Here is a 25,232-nt window from a genome sequence, read left to right as displayed (position 1 = left end):
CAGATGGCCGTACAGACATAGTTCTGCACTCTAGTAAGTATATTACAGTGTGGGGTGGAACAAATCCGGATGTGTTTGTGACCAGACTCACAGAGGCACAATCTGACTTGCTGGTTTGAGAAGAAATGATATCTCAAGCTAGTCATTTAAAAAAGCACGAACTACACTGAATAACTGAGGGGAAGGCCATCTTAGCAAAAGGGACTAAAGGATTCCACCAACCCACGCCTTCATTTGGAGCCCAGGATCTGCTGGCTGAGCGGTCACCCCCATGAAGTATGCTCCGTCCTCACGTGGGACGTTGGGCCCCCCGCTGAAACAAACATACCGGGGGCTGGTGCGCCCACCAAGGAGTTTACACAGCCAGGAGGAAGCATCCTTGCCCTATCACAGCAGGCAGAGTGAAGCTGTGAACGAATCATAGAAACGATTCCAATTCCGGGAGAACAGGCCAGGCGCCTTGGCCTGGAGCAGGCTGAGGGCACGAGGCAGTCTGTTAGCAGCTCTGATTGTAACCACTGCAGAGACTGGGGTAAACCTCAGGCTGACAAAGCACCTGAGCGTCTCGGATTCTTGACGTAGCTCCGTCTCAGGGCTGAGCATTTCCAAGAGCCGCAAACCACCCTGGAAATTAAAAGTACCCAGATCTTGCCCCCAAACAAAAATGAAAGCCTGGCTCTTAATCATTCTTCCCTTGCAGGAAAATGTTTCTTTTCAAGAAGATTTCCTTTTAGTTCTGATTTCTCATCATCATGACAGAACAAAGGGGCGCTCCTCCAGCCAACAGAGACAAATTCACTTTCTTTCCCTCTTTCCATCACGTCCTCTGTTCACTCCGATGCCTTTGGTCCTACCTCTCAGGCCTTGGTTCATTTTTCCATATTTAAAATGACCTCCCCCAAGGAGGTTCCTTTTCTTTCTTCCCTCAGGTGGGAAACGGGGAATCCTTAGAGGGTCACTGCGGTGTAGATGGCAGGAAGTGGCCCCATCGGGCTTGGTGATTATCACCTCCCTTTCGTCCTGCTTTTCTTGTAAAACCAAGTGATGAATAACGGATGCAGTGGCTGAGCCTGCATTTCAGGCTGATTAGCAGGTACCTTGTCAGAAATTGCTTTTCCCGCTTGGCCCGCTCTGCTCTCCCAGGTGTGCTAGGGTGGGGTGGCCCCTTTGGTGTTCGTTTTGCATTCTTGCTCTGCGTCTCTTTCTGTCCCCTTGTCATCTCCCATTGTTGCTGCCGGACCTCATTCTGGTGTCACTTCCTCTGGGGAACCTTTCCTTTTGTCTACGTTTTTTGGGTTTTTATTCCCCCCACTGTTCTCGTTGTTATCTTTCTTTTTAAATTAATTAATTAATTATTTTTGGCTGCATTGGGTCCTCATTGCTGCGCGCAGGCTTTCTCTAGTTGTGGCGAGCAGGGGCTACTCTTTGTTGCAGTGCATGGGCTTCTCATTGCGGTGGCTTCTCTTGTTGCGGAGCCGGGCTCTAGACGTGTGGGCTTCAGTAGTTGTGGCGCGTGGGCTCAGTAGTTGTGGCGCACGGGTTTTGTTGCTCCATGGCATGTGGGATCTTCCCGGACCAGGGCTCGAACCCATGTCCCTTGCAGTGGCAGGCGGATTCTTAACCACTGCACCACCAGGGAAGTCCGTCGTTGTTATCTTTGAGGGATTTTTGTCTGCCCTGGTGATGTAGGACTTTTTTTTTTTTTCCTTCAGAAAATACTTAATGATGCAAATTCCTAAGACCTTTCGTGTCCTGTTTTTTGTTTGGTTGTTTTCTTTGTTCCGTGTTCTTTTTTCTTTTTTTGTGAACTTTTCCTGCTGGGGTTTTGGAGACACCTAGAGTAACCTTTCTGTTCACAGTGGTTTTTATTAGTCACCTGGTTTCTAATCAATAACTCCTCTTTTGCCAGAAGACATTATACCTTATCCAGACTTGAAGGAAATGTCCAAATCTGAGTGTAAAGTACAATCTTACAGTTTAATGTAACTAAGACGTTTCACAGGCTGCCATCATTTACTTCCAGTGTTTAGAAGAACTGGGTCCTAACATCAGCTAGGCTTCTAATTAGCTACGTCACCAGGTGAAAAGAAATCAGACCTTCCAAGTCTCAGTTTTCTTATCTGTGAAATGACAGGGGCTGGATAAAATAATTGCTAAGCTCCCTTACTATTTAAAACTGCTAAAATTCTTTTTTTTTTCTTTTTTTTCTTCTTGGTATTGTACTACTTTTTTTAAAAAATTATTTTTTATTGAAGTATAGTTGATTTACAATGTTGTGTTAATTTCTGCTGAGCAGCAAAGTGATTCTATTATACATAGATATACATTGTTTTTCAAATTCTTTTCCATGATGGTTTATCACAGGATATTGAATATAGTTCCCTGTGCTCTACAGTAGGACCTTGCTGTTTATCCATTTTATATATAATTAAAAAATGTGGAAATTCTTACGTTTCATTCTTGCTGTAAGAATATCAGCATCTTTTCTGGATAACCCTTTGGTGTTAGGTGCATTATTTCCTTTCCATCTGTAGGCAGCTCAAAAACTCATCCTGTGGTCCCACCCCTGTATGGGATTCCAATTCTGCCTTTGTCTCTGTTGCATTACCAACACGATCTTTCTTCTCATACATACGTAACAGGTAACGCACGTGCACACATGTACACACAGTGTTTATGTTCACGCTGACTCCAATGTGGAAGAACAAACACGCAGAACCCACTAAAAGGTGCCTTATGGGACGTGCAGGCTTTGAGGAGCTGCTGAGATGGCTTCCCAAGTAAAGTTTTGTAGAATTCTTGCTTGTGTAGGCATTTGTTTACTCAACTCTGCTCAAACCAAACAGGGAAATATTTGCAGTGCTCTCAGCAAATTGTGTCCGTCAACAGTCCTAAAGAGTATCTTAAGCCCGATTAATCAAAAATGAACCACTCCAGCAATCAGTCTGATGATTCCCATACTAATTTCACAAATATGGACACTTGAAATATCCCACTTACCACGTTTCCTGGGATTTAGTCATCATGATGGTCGTATGGGGGAACTGGGGCCTCCTCACTTGACAGAGGAAGAAACGGAAGCTCAGAGAGGGTCCGGGACCTGCACAAGTGTCCCTCTACAGTAGGATGGAGGAGCTCCTGGCTAACAGGGAGCTGCCGCTGAACACGGCAGCCTTTGGGTTTTCTAACCTGCCCAAGTAAACCCAGGCCCTGCCTCTCCTCCCCTCACAGAATAGAAGCACGCAGCTCACTGCCCGGATGACGTGGCAGGGAAGACACCTCGTCTCCCCTCGGCTCGGAAGCCTGCAGACGCATCGTCACAGCGGGCCTCCTGCCAGCAGGCTCTGAGGACAGTGCGCTAGAGATGGCAGGTCACACCTATTCCTAGCCTCTGCTGTCCCGGCCATGAAGGGCCAGGCCCAGGGCAGCGGCGAGGCCAGGGGCATGCAGGGACCCTGAGCTGGGTGCCTCGCTCCTCCACCCCTGTCCCCTCTTCACCTACCCCCAGCTCCGTCCACTCAGAGACAGTAGAGCTCCTACAGGAGAACACAGGACTTTCTCATTATCCTAACTTTTCTTTGGCGAGTATTAGCTAGTCTCCACCCACCAGGTTTTACCCCAGGAACACGGACCCTCTGATCTGTTTCCCTTAACCTCCTTTCGCAGTTGTAGACCTCTCAGAACCTTGCAACAGACAGGGTCCTGGCTAACCTTTATTCAATCCAAAAATATATGGGCCTAGACACAAATGTTTGGAGCTACTTTATGCATAATAATCCCAAACTAGAAATTACCCAAATGCCCGTCAAAAGGAGAACGGATGGATGAACTGTAGCTTATTCATACAATGGAATACCTAAGAATTAGAAAGCAAGAAACTATGGATACAAACAAAGACATGAACAGATCTCAGAAACATCCTGAGTTGAAACAATGAGCCCCTACTATGTGATTCCTCTTGGCTGCATCCCATTTATAGGAAGTTTCAGGAACAGGCAAAATGAACCTGTGGTGATAGAAATCAGAACTGGGGCAGGGAAGGGGGGGGTGGGGTGAAGGGAGGGGGAGGAGATTGATTAGGACAGAAGCATGAGGGTCTTTCCAAGGGTGATGAAAATGTTCCCTGTCTTGATTGGGATGGTGGTCACACGGCTATATGTAATGATCAAAACTCACCGATCTAGCCAATTCAGATCTGTGTGTAAATTATATTTATTGTGTTTAAATTATCCTTCAATTTGAAATATTGACAGTCTTTTAAAGAATGAATATCCGCTCAAACCATTGCATAAATACCACAAACGTCTCTTCAACCAGGCCTCTGTCACCCATAGCTAAATGCCCCCGTCTTCTGGGCTCCAATTTATATCATTGCTATATTTGCAGGCAGTGTTGAAATTTGTCTCCCTGCAAATCTGAGCTTTTTGTGAGCATAGGGTGTAGGCCTGGCATAGTGTCTGGCCAGGCTGGCATCTGTCAGATCCAAAAAGCCCCAGGAATTCTCATCTCACCTGAGGGACACGTGGAAGAAGTAGCCACCAAGGATTCCGTGGAGAAGCTGACGTCCATGTGGCTGAAAAGTAAGGTGAGGCTCTTACTGTGGGTGCGAGGCTTCCCCAGAGGGCGGGGGGGAGGGGCTTTTCCACACTGGGGGACATTTAAAGGGACTGAGGACTATGTGCAGGGTTTGGTAACCCTGCAGAGTGTGAAACCAGAGCAGGCGGCCTCAGGAGGGACGGAGTGAGGAGAACATCACTGCTTAGGTCAGCAAAATGAGGAAGAACTGCTGAAAACTCTGCCTCACTCCCCAGAAAAAGCAAAAGAGAAGGAACAAAAATGTTTAAAAGAATTTGGGGGCCGAAGGAATGTACTTCTGTGTGTACACTGGTCTGAATGAGCTGATGAATAAATCAAGGTGCGTGCCTATTACCTACTCAAATGGAAGGCACTGGGCCAGGTCTGGGTTGGGCCAAGGGTCAGGTGGGCTCCAGCACAGCAGGACATGGTACCAAAGTCCAGCTTTGATGTGGCCAGCAGTGCTGGTTTTGCAGAGCCCCTGGAGGAAGAACAAAAGGCAGGCAGTCCACTCGGGGGACCCAGAGTTTCTAAGCTGGAGGAGAAGGCAAATCAAGAGGAAACAGTAGACCAGATAGCAAAAAAGGGGGCGGGGGCTCAGGCAGCTGGCGGCCCAGGTGAATTTCCCTGGCGGGAGTGGGCGTGGCTAGTTCTGGTCTGGTGACCTCAGCATCTGCCCTGGCTTCCACTGGGCAGGGCAGCGCCGGGCTGGGGCGGAAAAGGGATGGATGGCAAGAAAAGTTCCTTCCTTCATGGAACTTACAATCTGGTTGTAAAGACAAGACAAATAGGATGAGATTGAAATCGATTCAAGAGAGGAACGGAAGTCATAAAGGGATATAGGATTCATTGTTAAGTGATGGATGAGCATATGAGGGTGAGAGTCAAGTCAGTTCAGCCCAGAATCATGAGCTGGAATGCCCGCAGGGCGTGGACAGATAACGTAAATGAGGGGCTCAAGCCAAGCTGCGTTCCTTCAATCACAGCAGAGTGTGTACAGACTAAGTAGCCAGGAGGACTCAGCACTTCCTCAAAGAACTATGCCTTCTCCCAGCTTCTCAGTCAATCTGTTTTCTTACTTGTGATGGAGACATGGATCCCGAGAAGTATCCCTCACGACAAAGAAAACTACAGCTGCACTCATCGTCCTGCAGGGGAGACCACAGGGAGGGATGGGGGAGGTGTCACCTGCAGGGGGCGTGCCCAGTGGAAGGGGCGGCCCCTGGGGAACACCAGCTAATTTTGGCAGTGTGGCCGTGCATTTCCACTTTTCAAGAGATGCCTAATAGAGAACAGACTTGTGGTTGCCAAGGGGGAGAAGGAGTTGGGGAGGGATGGATTGGGAGTTTGGGATTAGCAGATGCAAACTTTACATAGAGAATGGATAAACAACAAGGTCCTGCTGTGTAGCACAAGGAACTACATTCAATATCCTGTGATAAACCATAATGAAAAAGAATACAAAGAAGAATGTATATATATGTATAACTGAATCACTTTGCTGTACAGCAGAAACTAACACAACATAGTAAATCAACTATACTTCAATAAAATAAATTTTCTTAAAAAAGAGATGTCTAAAATCCAGATTCCATGGGAAATCTCTGAATTTTTTAACGCGGGCCTTCATTATTTTTTACACTGTAAGCCACATAGAACATGTTATTAGCTACCACCTTGACCTCTTTTTGAGAGAGTCAATCTAATTTGAGGCAAGAGATGAAATCTCGATTCCAATCACAGTATTGGCTTGGGAAGATGGAGCGGATAATGTAGCTGAGTACCGCCAGGTTGCCCTGCTCTTTGGAGTCTAGTTGTAGAGACACAGACTCTACAATTCGGTGTCCCGGAGAATTCCAGCACCTCCCCAAGATGTCTGCATATTCCTGGGGTAGGAAGGAGGAGGTGTCTTCTCCACGTGATCAATAAACAGTGGACAAATGAATGAACACATCAACCCCGAAGGGAAACCCAGTCTCCACAGCAACAACAGCAAATGGGTCACATACTCCAGGGATTCAAACTCGCTAGAATTTCTAGAATGTTTTGAGGGAATAGGAACATCATTCTTATTCATGCCAAGTCCTCCACTGTTCTTTCTCCCCCATCCCCATGGTCCTTAGCACCTCTCCCACCTGTGTAGTCTGGGGACTCTAAAATCTTCACCATCTTTCATGCAAAACAACTCAACTCTCCTGACAGCAGCCTTGGTACCAACCAGCATGCAGGCCAGAAGGAATCTAAGAAAGCTTACCAAGGAATTTTCTCAGGGGAAGACAGTTCCCTTCCCAAGAGGAATTCCGGGGCCAACTATTTAGATAGTAAAATGTTGCCAACTCATTACATGACAGTAGCCGCTAATGTTGTTTGCAGCTCTTTTTTTTTTCCCAATTTGATCCTTTTCCCAGTGAAGTAGGTTGATAAAACAAATGAGAAAAGCTCCAGACAGAAGACCTCAGTAATCAGACAACTTATGGGAATTCTAACCTAACTTGTAGGTTAGGGAGCTGAGCCTCAGACACAGGGCTCTGATTCTGTACTGCAGTTAAAGCAAGACCATCAAAGCAATTGCTATAAATGATCTCCTCTGGCCTCATCCTGATTCTAAGTTAGACTGTGACTCTTTGTGTAGGTCAAGAGTTGGCAAGCTTTCAAGAGGAAGGCCTTAAGCAGCGCTCACAAGTAAGGCTGATCTGGACCCCAGAAGTCTGTGGTGGGGAGCCCACAATGAGAGTTGACCCTGGGTCATCAGATAGTTGTCTCCAAGGTGCAAGAGAGCCTGACAATGGCCCTTTGCTAAAGAGATTCTTTGCCTTCCTTGGCATTGGAGGTTGGATGTTAATCGTAGATATTAAACTTTTACATGGGCTCTGTGTCTACTTATCTCCCCGGTGTATAATTTTCCTAGGGCTGCCATAACAAAAAAACCACACATGAGGGATTTCAACACATTAGAAGTTTATTCTCTCATAGTTCTAGAGACCAGAATTCTGAAATCAAGGTGTCGGCAGGGCCGCGCCCCTTCTGAAGGCTCTAGGGGAGAATCCTTCCTTGCCTTTCCCTCGTTTCTGATGGTTGCCAGTATCCTTGCTATTCCTTGGCATTGGTGTTCACTGTCTCCATCATCTCATGGCCTTCTTCCTTCTGTCTCTTTGTGTCTCCAAATCTCCCTCCCACCAACCATTGGATTTAGAGCCCACCTTAATCCAGAATGACCTCTTCTTAGCTAATTAATTACATCTGCAAAGACTGTATTCCCAAACAAGGTCACCTTCTGGGGTTCCCTGGTGGACAGTCATTTTGAAGACACTGTTCAACCCAGTAGAGTGGGTATTTATCTGCTTAGGTATATCTGCTAACAATATCCAAAGCAATATTCAGAAGTCTCTGGATTCTGCGTTTTAGTGAGGAACTCTTGTCTTGGGACTGGTTTTCCTAAATAGCATTTAAGGACCCAAGTCTACTGACTCTCTGGGCATCAAGCCAGACTTATCTTGTTAGGGCTTGATTTTGGCTTGAATTATTAGCTCCAAACATTTACATTTGGCTTAGGAAAGAAATATTTCTTACTCAGCAATACTGAGACAAGGTTATTAACCTCAACATTAGATTTACGTTTTACCCGGGCTTCCAAAGTAGTTCTGGAAGTCTGGAAGGCAACCCTCCATCTTTCTCCGATCAAATACCCACAAGGACTCTGCTTACATTTAATTTTTATTATAAAGGCAGAAACAATGAAACAATATATGCTAACCACATGTCACTAGCCACAGTCAATAAAAAGCTTTTATTCCGTGAGACTTAAGCTCTAAGAACATATGTCATGGCATGAAGTGATCACGAGAAAAATGTTTACAAATAAGCACTTGCCAAACCTCCTTCCTCCGAGTGTATAAACCAAAATCATGATTGAAATCTGAAAGATAGAGAGACTTGACCTGAGAACTTGCCATCCTCAGTGTCTCCCATGCACTGCCTCTCCTTAGCCCTCTGTGGGTGACTCTGCTTTCCCTTGTCTTTCTCTTTACTCTTGCTTTTTTTTCTCCCTCCATTGCTACCTCTGTGAGAGTTTAAAGAGATGAGGAGGAGAGCCTGTCTTTACTGAACCTCGAGTGTTCCGTCCTCTCCTGGGAAACTTGTAGCCAGATAGAAGGTTCCAGATGTTCGGCTAAGCACAGGCTGTAACTTCCATTCCTCCCCAACACATATAAAAAATATTTTAAAATATATTTATGAGCACATGCACAGAAACAAGAAAAGACAAGAAACAGAGCAGTCACCCCAAACGACAGAGGCAGAAGGAAGCCCACAACTGTAAGTGTGGGCTGCCCTGTATTCCTACAAGGGGCCAGGTCTAGAGAAAGGCAGACACTCAGGGAAGGGGATGGGGTCTCCGTCCCAGCAGGAGGTGGCGGGGGGCGGGGTCTGGGGGTGAGAACTACACTGCCCACCCCCCGCTGGGCCTGGCAGCAAAACGCTCCCATGTGTCTGGGCCGGAGCCCAGCTGCCACATGGTGTGGGAGGCCAAACTCCCATCCCTGCCAGAGCCCAGGCTGAAGTCACAATGAGATCATCTCTCCAGAAACCCTCAGACCCCGCATAAGTAAGGGAGAGGCCCCCAGCGAAAGTCCAGCAGCATTAAGGACAGGCGGCCAGGACCCACAAGGACCAGCTTACAACTGAGGGAAGTACACATCCTCAGGGAAGAGAGGAGGAAACAGCTCCATCAGGAATGGGTGATGATTGTAGAAAAAATAAGTTAGAAAGTCTGGAAATGAGGAACAGAGTTACTGAAACAAAAACTCAACAGATGAGTAGAATCTGAGTACAGTTTGAGAGTGAATTCATGAAATAAAGATGAAACTGAAGGAATCTTCCAGAATGGATCACACAGAGAATATGGAAGAAAAGCTAAGGAATGTGGAGGGTTAATCTAGAAGTTCCAAAATTTATCTGCTGAGTTCTAGGATCCTTGAGGGACGGTGTTTGAAAAGTGATGCCTGAGAGTTTTCCAGAAGAAAAGACAGAGGCCTGAGGCCTTAGAGAAAATGCCTCACAGCATGCCAAGCAGAATACATGTTTTTAAAAATCCACACATGGATACGTTTTGATAAAAGTTTGGGACATAAAAGGGTAAAGAGAAAAATCTTAAAATCTATGAGAGCAAGAGGGAGACGGGGATACACACACACACACACACACAGAGACCTCATAAAATTTCCTCTAGACGTGCAAATTTAGAGAGTAAAAAATTCCTTTGTCTCAAAGTCGGATCTTCCAGGGAAACATTTTGCAGTGTTAACTACCATCTCTCTTAGTTTCTGGGTCTCAGTGGGAACAAGGGGCCAGCAGCCATTCTAGGACTTAGCTTCTCTGTGAATCTCCCGCTTGTGTGTTAAAACTCCTGCTGCCCTTTTCCCACCAACCTCAGGAGACAGCACATTGCTCTCCTCACTAAGTCCTAGAAGACACCTTTTGAAACTGGGCAAATAAATAAATCAATATTCCTTGAGTTGCTACTTTATTAAAAACAACTTTTTCCTCCCCAAATTCCCAAGACATTTCTCTTCACTTTTCTACCTTCTGCAGACCCTTGAGCATATTTCTGAAGAAAACCTTCCCCCAAATAATATTTTTAGAAAGGTTTCCTCTTATTTTCTCTTGCTGTTTTTTTTTCTATAGAAGAGTGTAGCACAGGTTCTGTAAACAGCTCAAGTAAATGTAAATTTAAGTAGAGATTTAAAATCGTTTTCTTCTTTGATTCTATGAACTTTTGTCCTAATCATTTATATCTAAAATGATGTATCATTAGTGAAATAAAGAAAGTTTTCAAAGAGTGAAACAGACCTAAGATTTTACGTACAATACTGAGGGGTGTTGCACAATATTTAGAGAAATTTTCAAGGAGATGAGCTTTGTAATGAGACCGCTGGGTATATTTGTTTCATCTTCCAACGATGGAGTAGGCAAAAAGAAGGTTCAGGAAGGCGGTATTATAGTGAGTCAGAAAAAGCAATGACTTCCTAAGTTCAGCTGTCCAGAGATTCCCCTCCTTATCTGTGTCACCCTTTTTGGGATCCACTGGATGACATCGTGGATGAGTGATCGTGGTCGTGGGGAGGTCACTCTGGGTGGAACCAGGACCCAGCATCCACAGGATCCATCCCCGACCTCCTGGCTGATGCCAGGGTGACACCCGTTGTCCCCGCAGCTTGCAGGCGTGTCTGGCAGACTTGCTGGGCAGCCCTGCCGAACATTGGCATGGTGGCTGGAGGGACTCATTCATGCCTAGAGTGGGGGGTCCTTCAGCGGGAAGAGGGCATCCAGACACAAACTTGACAAGGTGACCATTGTCATGTGTCAGAATAAACAGATGGTTTTAGGTGTAGCCTCACACCCGCCCTACATTAGGTGCCTTACATATACTTGTGGAATTGGTTCTTTAATGAGTGAATTTGGGGCAAGTATCAAGGAGTGGAACCTCCAAGTAGTCAACTGAAAAAAAATGCACAGCTTGAGAGCTGTGAGTTAAGTTTTATTTGGGGCAAAATGGGGACCATAACCCGGGAGAGAGCATCTCAGATAGCTCTGAGGAACTGCTCCAAAGAGATAAGGGGAAGGTCAGTATTATATATGATTTTAGTGAAGGGGGTGCGTGCAGTCAAGCTCACATTCTGGCAGAAGCTTGCTGCTGGTCATGAGGAGCACATGTCACCGTTAATGATTTTGGTGCTTTTCTAGATATGAGGAGATGCAAGAATTGGGCTCATAAAATCTTCTCCTGAAAATATCTAACTATATAAGGACCTGTTCTGCCAATTTTCCCCAGAGCACAGAGTGCCTCACTCCTGACCTCCCCCCTGAACTCCTTTCAAGGGGTGTTGAAGGTCAGCAGCTTTAGCATCTCATGATGTAATCCTTGTAGAGGTAGATGGCAAATGCCAATTTGTAGCTGGCAAAGTCAAACTGAAGAGCGTATTTGTGCAATTGTCTCTGAGTCATTGGAGGAATACAACAGGTATGGCAAAGCGATACTGGGGTTGGGAAGAGATTCTCCCCCTTTTACCAGAAGTTACCACCGTGCTGCCATATTGAAGTACCAAAGGATGGACGGCCCCTGCAGAGGAGTTTCAGCCAGGCATCCAATGGTGGTGGACCTTCGGTGGCCTTCAGTTTCCAACAGCAGTGGAAGCAGCAAAGGGTCCTCATGGGCATCAGATATCTTACCAGTAGGGGTCATTACAAGGATCAGGAGGAGAAGAAAGTTTGGCAAGTATGACCACCGTCACCTGGGAGGTGGGATGGCTGTAACTACAGGCAGACATGACGTACTGGTAGGGACTCCCGTATCTGGATGGCACTGGGGGGAAGGGTGTATATCCGTCGGTGTTCAGGTGCATGAAACTGAAAATATCCTAGCTGTGTTCAACAAAAAGAGGACTCAGTACCAGGAATTAGGAGTGTATAGAATCCTTGGGAGATCTGGAAAGCAGGATAGAGCCCAGAACAACACCAAATTGGCCCACTGGAAAGAATCACTACCTCTGCTAGGGAGGTGGTGGTCAAGAGACCACTACCAAAGCGGCAGAGTTCAAAAACACATCACCGAGTGCTGTCCAGAGGTCGGGAAACACAGTGGCTTCTCTGCACCCCTGAAAACGGTGGCCGGACCCTGATGTTGAGTCAGGCAGCCCAACATCACCAAGACTGTAGCTCCCAGGAGGTGCAACTGAGACCACAAGCTCAGCTTTTTTGTTGTTTTGGCGTTTTGGGGTTTTTTTTGCCTCTAGATGGTGTGGGCTATGAAATGTGGAGACTGGACCTGCTTTACAAGATTATTTTGAAGATTTATTAAAATAAATTAAGATGAAATAAGTGAAAAGTTCAGCTGTTATGCAAGAACAGTCATTTTAGGTGAAAAAAACCTTCTTGCCTCCCATGAGTCAGAAATAAATCCTATTGAGCAAACTTTAGACAGGACCCTCTTAGAGAAATTTTAGTAGCAGTTAGTACTTGGCGTTTACGATGATAAACTTACCTAGTAAAATGTGAGTCCTTTCCTCCAACGGCCACCATCCCGGGGAGATTTAATTAACTTTTAGCAATACCTCTGACTTACAGCCCCAATGTCCTCTTTCGTCTGAGAGCTGGCATCGTCTCCTGCCATGACCTGGAGAAAGGAATCATGTACCCCTAGATCACACCCCCCCCCAGTGGAGAGTCGGCTCCGGGCGTCCCCTGAGAACCAGCCCTCCTCCAAACCCATCCCCATCCAAACAACTCCCACTTCTGAGGGTGCACGGTGCTGCTCGTCCCACCCCCTTCCTCAACCCAAAGCAGCTTCCAGGTGTTGAATTAGTCTCACAGTTTCTGCCGAAAGAAGTGCTTAATTATGTTAATGTATTAATATAATGACTCGCTCTCTCGGTTTTAGGAAACCTATTAGAACAGACCTGAAAACTGACCTTAGAATTCATCTCTTACAGGATTTTATATATTAGCCAGTGTGGTTAAAGAAAGGGAGAAAGGGAGGAAGAGGGGAGAGAAGGAGAGAGGGAGGAAGACAAAAGAGGACGAGAGCTCTATGCAGATCTTGTGCTTTCTATTTAAAGACATGTCAGCCCAGAGTGGGAAACAGAGCAAGCCTGTCTGGACAGATTTAGTCTAGATTTACCACAGGGAGCTGGCTCTCCCTGACACGTCTTGACTCAAAGCCAGCTTCTCTGCCATCAGTCACAGCTCGGGTTCCCCTCAGCTTCCTCGGATGAACCTGGAGAACCGTCCACTGCTCTGATCACACGGGATCAGTAAGAACCACAGAGTGAAGATACGTCCCCGCTGAGCCCAGGACTGGGGCTGCTGGGGTCTCCATCCTGAGCAGTTCTCATTATACAGCTCAGTCCCCCGCAGTCCTATTTCTTAAACCATCCCAGGGGGTTTATACAAACAATCCGATTGGCTAGTGGGGGAGAACATCCCAGAGGCTGATCTGTGTGTGGAAGAGGCTCTGGAGGGAAGTGAGGGCCACCTCTTCCCACAAACGCTGGCAATTCGACTGGGTTTAGCGCTGTGTGCCGCGGGGCCGAGGCTCTGCCCTGGGTAAGTTTGAAGGCACTTTCCCGCGTGTGGAACAGTTTGGCCGACCTGACCGCTTCCCCAACGACAGCATTAGGCACTTCAGTGGCCCTTTGGGGTGCAGTGTTTTCCCCTACTTCCATTTTACTCTCCAGCGCGCTGATCTGGAGAGACGGTAAGCCGTTTGACAGAAGTCCTGCCACCAATCGGCGGCTGCCTGCAGCTCTTCTGTCCAGTGACTCAGTCACGCAACAAACCAGGAGCTGCAGAATGAGCTGAGAGCGCGAGGCCGGGGAAAGAGACAAACCAAAGGCAAGTGCCGCGCAGGGGGAAGAAAAACGCTTTCTCGTCTGTTTTGCCAGACGTGGCAGACTTTAGCACTTTTGGATGCTTTCCGTCATCCTCTACTCTAGGTTTTCCAGGTCTTTACTATAGGAGAGACGAAACTGTGCTTAATCCCATCACAAAACCGAGGCTGGCGTGATGGTGTGGAGAGCCGGCATCATTTAGGACCTCACAGGGGCTGCTCAGAGGCAAACGCCAGCTGCAACCCTTCTTTTTGCTGCAAGACGTGGAGAGGTAGTTTCCCCTCCCTGAGCCCCGGTTTCCTCATCTGCAAAGTAAGAAAGTTAGCAATACTCTCACACAGGGTTATAAAGCAGTGGAATAACGTTTAGGAAATATCTTAAACGGTAAAGCTCTATACATAGTTATTATTCTTAAACTGGTTCAGAAAAAGAGCGGAAGCCCCCCAAATAGATATTTCAGTGACTGCAAAAATCCAAGACCAACTCATTAAATTTTCTCCTAATGATACCACTGAACTTTAAGGAAATTGTAAAGGTAACATCATGGCATTAAAAGAAGTATGTTATAGATTCAGACAACACGCCCTTCCCCCCACTTCACTGTTGAACTCTGAGCAAATCCTGTCTGTGAAACGGCCATAGTTGTCACACAGTTCTATTCTGCAGGGATCCGCACTTCGTGTTGTAGGTGTGCTCAAGAAACCTCGTTCTAAAGGTCATCAATGTCATTTGGGAAGCTCCGCTTTCTTGTTTCTTGGTTCCTCTTTGCTTTGACACCTAAGCCCTGCGTTCAATTTCCTTGGTGTTTCCCTCCCTGGGACGGGCTGGTGTGTTCAGTTGCTTCCAGACTGAGGCTCTCATCACCTGGGTCCCATCTGCCAGGATCAATGCGACCCTAGTTATCTTGATAAAAGCACCCAGGGGCTGTTACTCTGCAGCCTGCAAACTCAATGCCTGGCTTTGCCAACATCGCGGTCACGGAGATTCTTCTCCTAGTTCTTTGCAACGTCTCTCCAAGCAGAGCAAAGGAGTATCAGATAAGAAGCAGGGAAGACAGGCCTCTGATGGATGAGGCTGGAAAACTTGCACTCAAGTGCAAGCTGCCCAGCCCATCCGAGTGCCCCGACCACAGCCTTCCTGGAGGTGGTGAGTGTTACCCAAGCTCAGAGGTCATTGCCTGGCCAGGTAAGCAAATACGATTTATAATATGAGCATTTCCTGCCTCAGCTCTGCTGGAGACTTTTCTGTTTTATTGTATTTTCTTCTGGAGATAAAACAGGAAGTGAAACTGAAAAATGCACAAGTCGTTCAGGCAAATAAAGGACCCAGTTTCAGCATCCATCGTGCTAAATTCTTTCCCTAATTCCTATAGTCAGATCAAATGTTAGAGACCACTTCAGTTTCTATGGGACGGATTCTGTCTCCCTGCATCCTGAGCCATGCTCGGTCTGGGAACAGTGCCCCTTCCAGGAGCCCATGCATTTCATTAACAGGTCCTTACTGGACAGTCCTTCTAGCCTCTGCTTCACAGATGGAGAAAGGCTACTTACCCTAAAGGATACCCAGCTTAGCTGAGAGCTGTGAACGTCACTGAGAATTTGTCTGAATTGCACCAAATCTAGTTTTAAAACCAGAGAATCAGAAGATTCTCCATCAGACTGTATGGTCATTATTACTTAGGAAATGTCTATTATAGTCTAGGTCCTGCAGGGACGGTCAAGAAGATGAAATAGGGTCCTTCAAGGATTTACCAGCTTGTTAAAGAATCAGCACAATCATTCTCATCAAATCCTCTCAGTATCCTCTTGTATTAATCAGGGTTGCAAGAATGGAACCCATTCTAGGTCGGTTAAGCAAAAAAGGAACTTACGAACAGATATCAGAGCACTCACAGAATCTCCCAAGATTCAACCTTGGAGTTTTCACAGCCAGGAAGAACACATATGCACTCCTCCCAGCAGGTTACTCCAGCAGAGACCCAGGGTAGCCTCCTCTGGACACAGACGACGATCACCCTGTGGGCCCACTAAGACCTCTGCCCTATGGCCTCTGAAATCATGGGACCGCTCTGCTATGCTCTGCACCCTTGCCAGCAAATGACATGCTTCTTCTCTTTTAAATGGGTGCCCGATTAGCTGAGTGTAAGTCAGATGGCTGGACCTCAGGTGCCAGGGAGATGGGAAAGATTTCACTATCATTAAAGATTTGGGAGTTTGGGGTTAGCAGATGCCAACTATTATCTATAGGATGGATAATCAACAAGGTCCTACTGTATATAGCACAGGGAACTATATTCAATATCCTGTGATAAACCATAATGGAAAAGAATATGAAAAAGAATATATATACGTATAACTGAGTCACTTTGCTGTATGACACAAATTAACACAACATTGTAAATGAACTATACTTCAATAAAAAAAAAAAAAAGATTTGGCTTCTACCAAGGGAAGGCTGGATTCATTCCTATGTTCCCCAAATACGGGAAACCCGTAAAGATGCTGACATCCACAAAGAGACAAGTCTTCACCTGTGGAATCATGCTGGCTGGTACCTCATCATTTCATGGCTAGTTTGTGTGTAGCCTTGTGTGCTTCTCTTCCTTCCTGGCTCTTCTTTCCCCACTCCTGACTCTACGCAATTTCTAGGTTCATTTTCCTAAAATGGAGCTCCAGTTCGTCAATGACCCCCCACTAAAATGCCAGTATTATTGGCAGGGGCTCAGCGTTAAGCAATCAACACCAGTTTAGCCTATGTGATTAATCAGGAGAACAGTTACCACCCCGAGAAGATGGAACACAGCATCAGTAAATTTCACGAGGGATGGAAAAAGACCCGGAGGATGGTGGAAGCCCTGAAGCAGGGGACCTAGGTGATGGAGAGGGTGGAGTGGGAGAAGACAGCTCTAAGCTAGCAGGTGTTTGTCATTCTGCATGCCCTGAGGGCTCAGATGAATGAGACACAGTCTAGCCAGGAACCAAGAGCCTGGAGGGGTCAATCCCAGTGCAGCGCAAGCCTCCATCACCGAGTGGTTGACCTTGAACTTAGTCATGTGCTTGTGCCACTGTCCCTCGGCCCCCAGACCATAGCTGTGCTTGAATTGAACTGGTCCATTCTCAGCACAGCAGGGTCCAGGAAGGAAAATCCTGCTTACCAGCCAGACGAAGAAGGGTCTGCGTATGAATAGGGAGCTTCGTCTTGTGGGGAGGCCACACACTGTTACCTTCTTAGTCCAATTTTGACCCATTTAGGTCCAACACATTTTTTTCAAAGATGGAGGGAAAATGGGCAGAGAGACACAGCACTGGCTGTCCCGGAGTGAGGCAGTTCTGTGCTTCCTTTGAATGACCGTTCAGGAGCTCAGGAATAATCTGAAAGACTCTTCAATTGATTTCAGTCATCTTTTTTTCTGACATTTGCCAGCACAGAAGCGGTAGCTTATAATCACTCAGCCTTTACGTGGCTTCATTTCTTCTGTCTGACATTGAGGCCAGAGTATGTTCTTTACTTCCCATCCACTTTCTTGGCCCTTCCAGTTCTGCTTTCTGAGGCCGGAAAGCCCAACTCTCTGAGAGGCACAAGAATATTCATGCTGTGCTGCTTCCGTAAGACCAGGAAGAGCAAACCCGGGGATTCTACGTGCACGCAAGAAGCAGAGCTCGACTGGTGGCCAGGCCCTGAGCCTCTAGGGCACTTCTCGGCCTTGGCAGTCAGCGCAGCTGCTTTCCTGCAAAGGCAAATGAGAAGATGCCTCTTCAGCCTGGGCTGGTCAGCCGTGTCCTTGCTCGGCTGCTTCTTCGCCAGGAGCAGGGTGGGGTGAGAAAGATACTCCAGAAGCTCATCCTCTTATCTTCATTTGGGTGTTCATCCATTTATCTGTTCCCTACATGCCAGGTGCTGCAATAAATAAGGGAGCTGCCAAGATGCTAAAGCTCATGGAAGGAGGAGAGGAGGTTGACCCGTGGGCATGGTGCTTGGTGGCGAGCAAAGGGCGAAGTTATCCCAGACTTCCAGGTAAAAAAATAAAATAGAAGAGAACAGAAGAACCCCAGACAGAGACCTCTTCCCTTCCTCCAAACAATTCTAATCATTCTCCTTCCAGATGCCCACCCCTCACTAATACACACACTGTCCCAGGCTCTTGCATGTACCTCCTGTCTGCCATCGGGCTCAGGATTTGAGAGGGGCACGGATGGGGGAAGGGAAGGGGGAAGAAGAAGAGAAGAGAAGGAGACAAAGGCCCTCCTCAGCTTAGTTTGGGCTCAAAAATCCAGGAGGAGGGGAAACAGCCCTGCACCCATCCCACCCCACCCCCCTTCTGGTTTCTCCCTTCTCACGCTCAGAAGTTGCTTCCGACCTGGACAGAGCCACAGACCTCCCGCTTTTCCTCTTGCTGCATGAGACCCTGTCACACATCCCACTGCAGGCTGCTGGCAGCTAAGTGTGTGTCGATCTTCTCCTGCTGCCCTAAAGCTGGAGCTTCCTTGGCGTGTGTGAGTGGCTATAGGAGAGTGACTCATATATTTGACGTGCTGTCCTTGCCTCTTCATAACTCCCCTTTGGGGACATGCTAGCCCATCTGAGATTAAATTAGAAGAACAAGCCAGGGAAGAACATGGACAGGGAAGTCTTTAGTCACACAGGAATGCTCGCCAGTGTCCCCTCAAATTGTCCTCAGTTCAGCGCACATGAATTCAGGGATTTCCACCGAGGTTTGTAATGCAGGCCTGCCCCAAACACTGGAATCCACAGGGGGCGCTCCTGAGGGAACCCGAGCAGGCCTTTCAGCTGCCCTCTGCCTGATTCTCACAGGTGCACAGCCCGGCCATGAGGGAGAAATGAAGATTGGGAACGTCTAGTTTGTATAAAGTGCCCCCATTTCCTGATTCTAGACCTTGCCCACTCTTGCCCCTTTTACAGTCAAGAAATCAACTTCTTTTCCAGTCTCATCCTGGCTGCTAGAGATCATCTGGGATCATCTACCTGCTGGGTCTTTTCTCCCAGACCTTGGTCTCTGGGCAGGTGAAGCTGGTGCGCTCTGTCTCAGCTCTAAGCCCCTTTGGACCAGACAAGAGGCATAGGTTCTTTGAGGTAGACAAGAGGCATGGGTTGTTGTTTGGTGTAGACAAGATGTACAGGTGTTTGGGGAAGTAGGCTGGGAGGAGGAAGTGAGCAGAGGTGTAATCTACATGTGGGCTACAGTCTAATCCAAGAAAGAAGCCCCTTGCCTTATATTCCAGGGTGAAATTGCAACAAAATTATTGTGAATCTAATGTACTCGGTTCTCCTTTTCTCCTTCACACCTCTCCTGCACACATTTCCCTGTGATTTCCAACATGTGATTTTGTGGATTTGAAAGAGACATTTTTTATATTTCAAAATCCTAATTACGCATAGATTTCATCTTATATTTTCCCTCCCAGACTTGAAGTAAAATTTCATAGCATTAATTTCTGTATTATGTAGGAAAAAATCTGCCCCATAAAAGCAATATCAGGCTACCATTTAAAAAATAAACATGTATCTCTCACTCCCTTACTCCAAAATCAATACACATTTTTTGAAAGCACTTAAATGTAGGCGATATCTTTAGCTTTCCTTCATTGTCTTAAACATCTGTTTGGTTGTCTCCCTGCAGACATCCGCTAAATAATATGATTTATTTTGGGTAACCGATTATACAAAACTTTTTCATATATCCACCAAAAGACATTTTTAATCACATCTTCTTTTCAACTTTAAAAAACCAAATGATTTCCTTATCTTGACATGATTTATCATTTGAGCATGAACCAGAGACCTTGGAGGATATTATCTATGGCTCCTTCACATGAAGGGCTCTTATCAAGCAAGCAAAGTTGACAATCACAGCAAGAGCACAGAAGGAAAATAAATGGTATGGTCAATAGTTCTCCATGTGAGACTTTTTCAAAGGATCTTATCTAGTGAACCTCTCTCCAAAAAGCTCACAGAGGATGTGATTTCTCATTAACTGCACAGCTATGGTAAGTGTGGTAAGTGAGGGGTGTAATGTTTTGAATGTTTTACTCTTTTCACTGGCTATCAGTTAAGTCTCCTATTTTATTTCTTTTTGGACATTAGTTGAATTTTTCTCCCACGACCTCAAAGCCTTTGTTGCTAAAGATTTTCTCTCATTACTGATGGTTTTGATCAGAAACTTAAAAACTATGATGCAAAGGTCACCTCTCTCTCTTTTTTTTCTGCTTCCCTGGAATTTGGTGACCAGCCAAAGGGGTGTCCCAGGGCAACTACCATCCCACCCTCACTTCACTCCCAAATCCCCAGCACCTCCTGCCCCAATCTAATTGTCAGTTGACCTTGTTTCCTACTTCCCTTAGGGTGAAAACTGTCTTGGTTTGCCCAGAACTAAGTGTTTCCTGGGACACAGGACTTGTATTGCTGCGAAAGTCCCAGGTATACCAAGATGGTGAGTCACTCTAAAATTCCATGCCTTCTTAATCTTTCAAGGTCATGATTCTAGCAAAACTCTTCCCTCTATGCTAAATCATCCATTTTCCCCTTGGTAGCACATCCTTATTTTTAGCATATACCTCATATTTCTCAACTCCAAAAGCAATAATAAAACAACAAATCTCAGTTCTCTGATCAGCTGCACCCCAGTCCTGTACTGCCCTTTGAACAGAACAGCCCGACAAAGCTGGGTGTTTTCACTGTCCACAGTTCCTCCCCTGTTACTGTGTCTTTTTTTTTTAATTTGAATTTCTTTTTAAAAATTTATTTATTTATTTATTTATTTATTTATTTATTTATTTTTGGCTGCGTTGGGTCTTCGTTGCTGCGTGCTGGCTTTCTCTAGTTGGGGCGAGCAGGGGCTACTCTTCGTTGCAGTGCGTGGGCTTCTCATTGCGGTGGCTTTTCTTGTTGTGGACCGCGGGCTCTAGGTGCATGGGCTTCAGTAGTTGTGGCACGTGGGCTCAGTAGTTGTGGCGCCTAGGCTTAGTTGCTCCTCAACATGTGAGATCTTCCCAGACCAGGGCTTGAACCTGTGTCCCCTGCATTGGCAGGCGGATTCTTAACCACTACACCAGCAGGGAAGTCCCTGTTACTGTGTCTTAAACCCACTCCAATCAGCCCTCACCCTGACCGTGTCCCCTGGCCGTCAAAAACCACATGCAGCTAAATCCAGTGTTCTCAGTTTTCCTCCTGCTTGGCCATCAGCAGTTTTGATCAGGTTGGTCACCGGATCCTTGGTATGTTACCTCAGTTGGCTTTCAAGACACCACGCTCTTGTTCCTTGGCCATGCCTTGGTCGTACCTTCTCAGTGTGTTTCCTTATTCCTCGTCATCTCCTTGATGCATAATATTGGAGGGTCTCAGGGCTCCACCCTGGGTCTCCACCAACACTATCAACACCGTGGCCCGTGCCACCATCGTGTCTGAATTATCATAATAATGATCCTCTCTGGTCTCCCTGCTCTCAGCCTTCCCCTTGCCTACACAGCTGGCGCTCTGCTCAGGTCAGCTCATGTTGATGGCTCAGGTAAGATCCCTGAGAACAGAAGCAGTCACAGCCTCTGGCTTAAATGAGCTCACAGTTTAGACGAGCGATGAGCAACGCTTTTATGAAAAGGGTAAATAACAATTCAAGGCAATATATGATTAAATGCCGAAGTGTGTGGTAAGAACAATTTGTGCTATGTTCTTCACAGCTTATACCTGTGTCACATGTGGGTTTTCTACCTGTCCGTGTACAAGTCACTCTAAAGTGATAAAGGATAGCTCATGGATAGGCCAAGGCTGAATTACAGAATATTTTGAAAGGAATGTCATTGCATTATTTTCAACGTATGAATTCTGACACTGCAGAAAGCTAAGCAGTGAGCTCCATGGAAGAAACTTGCCCCCGTCTGCAATAGCTCTGATAGAGGTCGTTATAAATCACCTCAGGTGGGTGCATTTAACTAAGCCAAAGCAGAGGTGGGCTTGAAGTAGGCAATTGTGACATATTTGTGACTTCTCAGGCTGCTAGGGAAAGAAAGAGTGAAGTCTCCTCTCTTGCCATTTCCCAAGCTTCTTCTCACAGTGGTGTATGCTTTATAACAAAAGAGTTGTCAAAGAACCCGTCTTCACACTGTTGATATTTCCCTAGTTTGAGCCATTCCCCTACCTCTCCACATTGATGTTGGAGCCCAGATCTACCCATATACGTTCTTCAAATGGCAGTTTTGTTTTTTCAAAAATTTATTTACTCATTCAACAAATGTTTGCTGAGCACCTTATTTGTTCTAGAAATTGGTATAAGTACTAGATACACAATAATGAACCAAGCGGACACAATCTTTTCCCCAAAGAACTGACATGGGAGCATTATGTAAAGATTCTCTTTAGTGGAGGCATATTGTTGCCCAGAAGAAAGGCTGGCAGTACCTAGCTCACTGAAAGTAGCTGGATTTTCTTTGCATTGGAAAGTAAATTTCACATGATTTAATGTCTTCCATATATGGCTTCCCTGTCAAGAAACCCAGGAAAGGATTTAAATTTAGTTGCATTCAAAATGTTAAGAACTTTTATTAATTTTTAAATTGTGCTACAATCTAGATTGAGAAAAGTGTGAAAATTATAAATTCAGAGCTTGATGGAGTACTACAAAGTAAAGATACCCATGTGACCACCTCCCAATTTAATAAATTGAATGTTATTGAACCCCAGAAAGTCCCTTACTCTCCTTCCCCATATTACCCTATACCTCTACCACTACCCTGACCTCTAATACAATAGATTGTTTGTCTGTTTTTGAACTTCATATAAATGGATTGTATGATATGTATTTTCTTGTGTCTGACTTCTTTTGCTCAACACGTTCACAATATTTATCCAAATTGTTGGATGAAACAGTTCAGTCATTTTAGTTGCTGTATAGTATTCCACTCTATTAATATACCCAAGTTTATCCGTTCTAACACTGATAAATATTTGGATAGTTTGCAGTTTTAGGTGATTATGAATAATGATGCTATGAATATTCTTGTATATATATATTTTTGCTGTCCATGTGCACATATTTCTTACAAGTATATAGGAGTGAAATTGCCAGAATGCAGGATATGTATATGGTGAAATGTAGAGTATAATGTCAAAGTTTACTAAAAGAATTGTACCAATATACACCAATATGTACCAGTAGACCCTTGGATTATATGAGAGGTTCTATTGGTCCACATCATTGCCAATTCTTAACATTTTTAGATTTAAATTTTGGCCCTTCTAGTAAGTGTTATAGTTATTCACTGTCGTTTAAACTTCCCTGATTACTAATGAGACTGAGCACCTTTTCATATATTTAGTGGCTGTTTAGATATTATTTTTTGAAGTGTCTGTCCAAATGTCTTGCCCATTTTGCCATGGAGTATCTGACATTTTCTTAGTGATTTATATATTCTTTACCTACTCTGGGACATGCCTTTTTTCAGATACATGTGTTGCATGTGTCTTTTCCCACTTACGTCTTAATTTTTTAAATTGCCTTAATAGGCATAAAAACTTGATGAACAGTTTTTAATTTTCATCTAGCCTAATTTATCAGACATATAACTATTAGAGCAAAAATCATTTCTAGAGATAGAGAGAAATAATTCATAATGAAAAATGTTCAACAAACAAATAAACATATTATTTCTTAATTTGTTGCAGCTAATAATATAGTTTCAAAAGGTAAAAAGCAAAAAAAAAAAAAAAAAAACAGAATTAAAGGGAGCTTTAGAAAATCTACAGCCTCTTCCCAGTAACTGTATTAAAACACAAAAACTCACTCTGCACAGTTTGTAAGAGAAACAATTTAAATATAAAGATACTGAAAGTTTAAAAATAAAAGGACGAAAAAGGTATATAATTCAAACACTAATCTAAAGAAAGCTGGGTTTTGAATATTGAATTAGTCTGGAAACCCATAGGTAAAATCCAATTTGTCATGATGCATTTTCTTTTTACAAATTGATGTATTCAATTCACTAAAATTTTGTTATAGTTTTTTGCATCTGTGTTTATGAGGGATATTTGTCTCTAGTTTTCTTTTCTAGTAATTATTTTATTAGGTTTTAGTATCAGGACAACACTGATCTTATAAAATAACATAGAAAGTGTTTTTTCCTCTTTAATTTTCTAGAAGATTTTGTGATAAATTGGTATTATTACTTCCTTAAATATTTGGTGAAAGACATGAAAGCAACCTAAATGTTCATGGATAGATGAATGGATAAAGACAATGTGGTATATATATACAATGGAATACTACTCAGCCATAACAAAGAATGAAATCTTGTCATTTGTGACATGGATGGACTTTGAGGTCATTATGCTAAGTGAAATAAGTCAGACAGAGAAACACCATATGATCTCATGTATATGTGGAATCTTAAAACAAAACAAAACAGAACAGGAAAACTGAGCTCACAGATACAGAGAACAGATTGGTGGTTGCCACAGGTGGGGAATAAGGGGTGGGTGAAATGGGTGAAGGTGGTCAAAAGATAAAAACTTCCAGTTATAAAATAAATATCTTGAAGATGTAATGGGCAAGATGGTGACTATAGTTAATAATACTGTGTTGTATATTTGAAAGTTGCTAAGAGGGTACAGGCATATCTTGTTTTATTGCAGTTCCCTTTATTGTGTTTCACAGATATTGCGTGTTTTACAAATTAAAGTTTTGTGGCAACCTTGTGTCAAGTAAGTCTATCAGTGCCATTTTCCCAACAGTATTTGCTCACTGTGTGTCTCTGTGTCACATTTTGATGATAACTCTTTAAAAGATAACATTCCTTCTTCATCTTGTAAGGGCTCACCTGACCCACCACTTTGTACTTGCAGATCTGGATGGTGTAAACTGTCAATAATACATCATTTGATGTGCAGCCCTCTGTCTTGAAAACTTATATAACTGTGCTTTGACCCCTATCTGGCAGAACAGTTCTTGGAGCTTTCTGAGAGGCTCTTCCCAGGTTATACTCCTCAGTTTGGCTTGAACAAGATTTTTCCATTTCTCTCTTAGATTGACTGGTTAATTTTCCATCAACAATAGCTAGAGAGGAGAAATCAACACTTGGCTTCAAAGCTTCAAAGGGCAGGCAGACTCTCTTGCTAGGGGCTAATGCAGCTGGTTCCTTAAAGTAGAAGCCAATGCTCATTTACCAGTCTAAAAATCCTAGGGCTCTTAAGAATTATGCTAAATCTACTCTGCTCTATACATGGAACAACAAAGCCTGAATGACAGCACATCTGTTTACAACATGGTTT

This window comes from Balaenoptera acutorostrata, chromosome 16 (assembly GCF_949987535.1).
Source record: "Balaenoptera acutorostrata chromosome 16, mBalAcu1.1, whole genome shotgun sequence".
In the NCBI taxonomy this organism is placed as follows: domain Eukaryota; kingdom Metazoa; phylum Chordata; class Mammalia; order Artiodactyla; family Balaenopteridae; genus Balaenoptera; species Balaenoptera acutorostrata.
Note: the sequence above shows the minus strand (reverse complement) of the source record.